The sequence below is a fragment of the Ranitomeya imitator genome, chromosome 5 (genome assembly GCF_032444005.1).
Source record: "Ranitomeya imitator isolate aRanImi1 chromosome 5, aRanImi1.pri, whole genome shotgun sequence".
NCBI lineage: Eukaryota > Metazoa > Chordata > Amphibia > Anura > Dendrobatidae > Ranitomeya > Ranitomeya imitator.
Genome location: NC_091286.1, coordinates 683,043,128 through 683,050,149, shown reverse-complemented (window position 1 = coordinate 683,050,149; position 7,022 = coordinate 683,043,128). Strand labels below are relative to the sequence as shown.

Genomic DNA, 7,022 nt, shown 5'->3' with positions numbered 1-7,022 from the left:
GCCTGCCTGCTATATACTACGTGGGCTGTGTTATATACTACGTGGGCTGTGTTATATACTGCGTGGGCTGTGCTATCTACTGCGTGGCCTGTTTTATATACTACGTGGGCTGTGTAATATACTATGTGGGCTGTGTTATATACTGCGGGGGCTGTGTTATATACTGCGGGGGCTGTGTTATATACTGCGTGGCTGTGTTATATACTACGTGGGCTGTGTTATATACTACGTGGGCTGTGCTATATATTACGTGGGCTGTGTTATATACTGCCTGCCTGCTATATACTACGTGGGTAGTGTTATATACTATGTGGCCTGTGTTATATACTGCGTGGGCTGTGCTATATATTATGTGGGCTGTGCTATATATTACATGGGCTGTGCTATATATTACATGGGCTGTGTTATATACTACGTGGCTGCTATATACTACGTGGCTGCTATATACTACGTGGCTGTGATATATACTACGTGGCTGTCTGTTACGTGGGCTGTGCTATATACTATGTGGCTGCTATATACTACGTGGCTGTGCTAAATACTATGTGGTTGTGCTATATACTACATGGCTGTCTGTTACGTGGGCTGTGCTATATACTATGTGGCTGCTATATACTACGTTGCTGTGCTATATACTACGTGGCTGTGCTATATACTACGTGGCTGTGCTATATACTATGTAGCTGCTATATACTACGTGGCTGCTATATACTACGTCGCTGTGCTATATACTACGTGGCTGTGCTATATACTACGTGGCTGTGCTATATACTACATGGCTGTGCTATATACTCTGTAGCAGCTATATACTACGTGGCTGTGCTATATACTATGCAGCTGTCTGTGTTATATACTATGTGGCTCTGCCAAGCGCGACATACATACATATTCTAGAATACCCGATGCGTTAGAATCGGGCCACCATCTAGTTTTCAATAAATGCATTTGCTCTAATACGGCATTGACTTTCATATCAAGCATCATCTATGTCCATAGTCAAGCAAAATCTTTATATTCCTCTAGAAAAAAAACTTATTGTCAGAAGTGGGATTCGAACCCACGCCTCCAGGGGAGACTGCGACCTGAACGCAGCGCCTTAGACCGCTCGGCCATCCTGACTCTGATACACACGGGGCCACTCCAGACTGTAGAGCTTATCTCACACACGCACATGTCCGCTATACACATAATTGATATGATTGCTGATCTCGTTCTGTATATGGTTGTTTCCAATAGGCTTCATGCTGCGGCATGGCCGCACTGCTGGCGCCTCTATAGGCGGAGCTGGGTATAACACGCTAGACGCGTCACACACTAGAACGTTGGCGGTGTTCTGTTGCCTAGGTGACACTGTTAGCAGTGCAGCTACAATGTGTCATCGCAGACACTGCACCGCATACTGCTGCGCCCTATCAATGCTGCACGACTGCAGGAGCTGTCATAAACAGTGCCATAAGCAATGACAATACTATCTCCAGGACTGGCTGTAACCAGAAGCCTTCAGGATGTCCGCACTCACAATGTCAGCCTGAAGTGCCCCCATGACCAGTGTCAGGGTGAGAGTGCTCCCATTACTGGTCTCCACAGGAATAGTGCCCCAGTCACACAGAGCACCTAGGAAAAGTGCAAGCCACAGAATGCTGATAAAAATTACTAGTACCCCCATATTCAGTTTAGACCAGAGGGTCTCCTCTCCCCACACAGCTATAAATATGCTCTGTGCATCTTCTTCACTGCCAACTACATGAATGGAGAGGTACTGCACACCTCTGACTACTACTATAGTCAATGAATGGAGAGGTACTGCACACCTCTGACCTCTGCTATAGTCAATGAATGGAGAGGTACTGCACACCTCTGACCTCTGCTATAGTCAATGAATGGAGAGGTACTGCACACCTCTGACTACTACTATAGTCAATGAATGGAGAGGTACTGCACACCTCTGACCTCTGCTATAGTCAATGAATGGAGAGGTACTGCACACCTCTGACCTCTGCTATAGTCAATGAATGGAGAGGTACTGCACACCTCTGACTACTGCTATAGTCAATGAATGGAGAGGTACTGCACACCTCTGACTACTACTATAGTCAATGAATGGAGAGGTACTGCACACCTCTGACCTCTGCTATAGTCAATGAATGGAGAGGTACTGCACACCTCTGACTACTGCTATAGTCAATGAATGGAGAGGTACTGCACACCTCTGACCTCTGCTATAGTCAATGAATGGAGAGGTACTGCACACCTCTGACTACTACTATAGTCAATGAATGGAGAGGTACTGCACACCTCTGACTACTGCTATAGTTAATGAATGGAGAGGTACTGCACACCTCTGACTACTACTATAGTCAATGAATGGAGAGGTACTGCACACCTCTGACCTCTGCTATAGTCAATGAATGGAGAGGTACTGCACACCTCTGACTACTACTATAGTCAATGAATGGAGAGGTACTGCACACCTCTGACCTCTGCTATAGTCAATGAATGGAGAGGTACTGCACACCTCTGACCTCTGCTATAGTCAATGAATGGAGAGGTACTGCACACCTATGACTACTGCTATAGTTAATGAATGGAGAGGTACTGCACACCTATGACTACTGCTATAGTTAATGAATGGAGAGGTACTGCACACCTCTGACTACTACTATAGTCAATGAATGGAGAGGTACTGCACACCTCTGACCTCTGCTATAGTCAATGAATGGAGAGGTACTGCACACCTCTGACCTCTGCTATAGTCAATGAATGGAGAGGTACTGCACACCTCTGACCTCTGCTATAGTCAATGAATGGAGAGGTACTGCACACCTATGACTACTGCTATAGTCAATGAATGAAGAGGTACTGCACACCTCTGACTACTGCTATAGTTAATGAATGGAGAGGTACTGCACACCTCTGACCTCTGCTATAGTCAATGAATGGAGAGGTACTGCACACCTCTGACTACTGCTATAGTCAATGAATGGAGAGGTACTGCACACCTCTGACTACTACTATAGTCAATGAATGGAGAGGTACTGCACACCTCTGACTACTGCTATAGTCAATGAATGGAGAGGTACTGCACACCTCTGACCTCTGCTATAGTCAATGAATGGAGAGGTACTGCACACCTCTGACTACTGCTATAGTCAATGAATGGAGAGGTACTGCACACCTCTGACTACTACTATAGTCAATGAATGGAGAGGTACTGCACACCTCTGACTACTGCTATAGTCAATGAATGGAGAGGTACTGCACACCTCTGACTACTACTATAGTCAATGAATGGAGAGGTACTGCACACCTCTGACTACTGCTATAGTTAATGAATGGAGAGGTACTGCACACCTCTGACTACTGCTATAGTTAATGAATGGAGAGGTACTGCACACCTATGACTACTGCTATAGTCAATGAATGGAGAGGTACTGCACACCTATGACTACTGCTATAGTTAATGAATGGAGAGGTACTGTACACCTCTGACTACTGCTATAGTCAATGAATGGAGAGGTACTGCACACCTATGACTACTGCTGTAGTTAATGAATGGAGAGGTACTGCACACCTCTGACTACTGCTACAGTTAATGAATGGAGAGGTACTGCACACCTATGACTACTGCTATAGTCAATGAATGGAGAGGTACTGCACACCTATGACTACTGCTATAGTCAATGAATGGAGAGGTACTGCACACCTCTGACTACTGCTATAGTCAATGAATGGAGAGGTACTGCACACCTATGACTACTGCTATAGTTAATGAATGGAGAGGTACTGCACACCTATGACTACTGCTATAGTTAATGAATGGAGAGGTACTGCACACCTCTGACTACTGCTATAGTCAATGAATGGAGAGGTACTGCACACCTATGACTACTGCTATAGTTAATGAATGGAGAGGTACTGCACACCTATGACTACTGCTATAGTCAATGAATGGAGAGGTACTGCACACCTATGACTACTGCTATAGTCAATGAATGGAGAGGTACTGCACACCTATGACTACTGCTATAGTCAATGAATGGAGAGGTACTGCACACCTATGACTACTGCTGTAGTTAATGAATGGAGAGGTACTGCACACCTCTGACTACTGCTATAGTCAATGAATGGAGAGGCACTGCACACCTCTGACTACTGCTATAGTCAATGAATGGAGAGGTACTGCACACCTCTGACTACTGCTATAGTCAATGAATGGAAAGGTACTGCACATCTATGACTACTGCTATAGTCAATGAATGGAGAGGTACTGCACACCTCTGACTACTGCTATAGTCAATGAATGGAAAGGTACTGCACACCTCTAACTACTGCTATAGTCAATGAATGGAGAGGTACTGCACACCTCTGACTACTACTATAGTCAATGAATGGAGAGGTACTGCACACCTCTGACTACTACTATAGTCAATGAATGGAGAGGTACTGCACACCTCTGACCTCTGCTATAGTCAATGAATGGAGAGGTACTGCACACCTATGACTACTGCTATAGTCAATGAATGGAGAGGTACTGCACACCTCTGACTACTGCTATAGTCAATGAATGAAGAGGTACTGCACACCTCTGACTACTGCTATAGTCAATGAATGGAGAGGTACTGCACACCTATGACTACTGCTATAGTCAATGAATGAAGAGGTACTGCACACCTCTGACTACTGCTATAGTCAATGAATGGAGAGGTACTGCACACCTATGACTACTGCTATAGTCAATGAATGAAGAGGTACTGCACACCTCTGACTACTGCTATAGTCAATGAATGGAGAGGTACTGCACACCTATGACTACTGCTATAGTCAATGAATGAAGAGGTACTGCACACCTCTGACTACTGCTATAGTCAATGAATGGAGAGGTACTGCACACCTATGACTACTGCTATAGTCAATGAATGGAGAGGTACTGCACACCTATGACTACTGCTATAGTCAATGAATGGAGAGGTACTGCACACCTATGACTACTGCTATAGTCAATGAATGGAGAGGTACTGCACACCTATGACTACTGCTATAGTCAATGAATGGAGAGGTACTGCACACCTATGACTACTGCTATAGTCAATGAATGGAGAGGTACTGCACACCTATGACTACTGCTATAGTCAATGAATGGAGAGGTACTGCACACCTATGACTACTGCTATAGTCAATGAATGGAGAGGTACTGCACACCTCTGACTACTACTATAGTCAATGAATGGAGAGGTACTGCACACCTCTGACTACTACTATAGTCAATGAATGGAGAGGTACTGCACACCTCTGACTACTGCTATAGTCAATGAATGAAGAGGTACTGCACACCTCTGACCTCTGCTATAGTCAATGAATGGAGAGGTACTGCACACCTCTGACTACTGCTATAGTCAATGAATGGAGAGGTACTGCACACCTATGACTACTGCTATAGTCAATGGAGAGGTACTGCACACCTATGACTACTGCTATAGTCAATGAATGGAGAGGTACTGCACACCTCTGACTACTGCTATAGTCAATGAATGGAGAGGTACTGCACACCTCTGACTACTGCTATAGTCAATGAATGGAGAGGTACTGCACACCTATGACTACTGCTATAGTCAATGAATGAAGAGGTACTGCACACCTCTGACCTCTGCTATAGTTAATGAATGGAGAGGTACTGCACACCTATGACTACTGCTATAGTCAATGAATGGAGAGGTACTGCACACCTCTGACTACTACTATAGTCAATGAATGGAGAGGTACTGCACACCTATGACTACTGACGTGCCGGAAAGGTTGTGGAGCCCACATCAAAGGGAGGGAGTCCGGCATCGGTGTACTATTACACCTGATGTCGGAAAGAGGTCAACCTGCAGCTATGCGGTTTATCTGCAGGTTAACAGCGTCACGATGCTGTCCGGTGCCTGCACACAAATGCGCCATGGTCGTCACTGTGCTGAATGCCTGCGGCCGGAGGAAGGCGCTGGACGGCCGCAGACGTTCAGCATTGCCAGATTTTTTTTTAAATTGTGCCCCCCTCTGTGAGGCAGCGCCCTAGGCGAGTGCCTACCGCTCGTGGTGGCCCCACTGGGTATGCCTCATAGCTGTGTACGTGTAATATCATAGCCTCCATCCCATAGTTCTATATATATATATTGCTTATAGTTACCTCACGTCTGGCGGCCACGTCCTTCATATATACTATATGGATGTAATAGTGACTATCTCATGATACTGTCATGTCACACCTATCCACCATAGCTGTACCTCAGGCTCCTCTCACATACACCGTGTACCTTCTCTACATCACCATTAGGACAAGTGTCACACACAAGCCGCCATTCACTGCCTCAGGCTGCTGTTTCCATGACAACCAGCCGCCCGGCACAAGCCGCGCCACCACCAGGACGTTTTGGCGCCTACGATCAGTGAGGTGAGTGAACTTTCCCGCCTATTTTATAACCACGCCCACCGCGCGGGTATATAACCGCGCCGCCGATGGCGCAGTTATGTTGTTGTGAGAGGATTGAGGTGCTGCCGCCATTCCTGCTTAATCTGACAGGAAAATGAGCGGCTTACCTCACATTCTCCTCACTAGCATGTGTCAGTGGTTACATCAGATCTGTTACCTCAGCTGGTCACTATTCTGCTCACAGTATGGCTATGAAAAGTGGTCAAAATCATTTAGCTATGAACACATAACGCCATCTTGGTGCGGTTTAGAGTCCCACCTCAGTCACCGTTTATTAGGGACACCACTACACAGTGTTGGAGTAATCGGCGCCATTTCTTTATAATGAGGGCTGTAATTTTTCCGTCAAGGTATCCGTTGTTCTGTCAGTAAAAACTGAGCGCAGCATTATTTCGCCTGTCGTCCGTGAGGTGGTGTATGGATCTGTTCACACCATCCAGTCAGGGTTTTTTTATATGACCAGATTAGCGCGGTCTGCAAGGTTGTTCTTGCTGTCAAAATTTCAGCTGTAAACGGAAGCCGCGCCAATTTTCTGTTTCTTTCGTTTTTTGCT

General features: G+C 45.7%; 1 non-coding gene across 1 annotated transcript; it reads right to left on the bottom strand.

The window, feature by feature from the left end:
- Positions 1-1,036: 1,036 nt before the first annotated feature.
- On the bottom strand, positions 1,037-1,119 carry TRNAL-CAG (transfer RNA leucine (anticodon CAG)). The gene has a single exon. It is a non-coding gene; the product is annotated as a tRNA-Leu (tRNA).
- Positions 1,120-7,022: the final 5,903 nt, after the last annotated feature.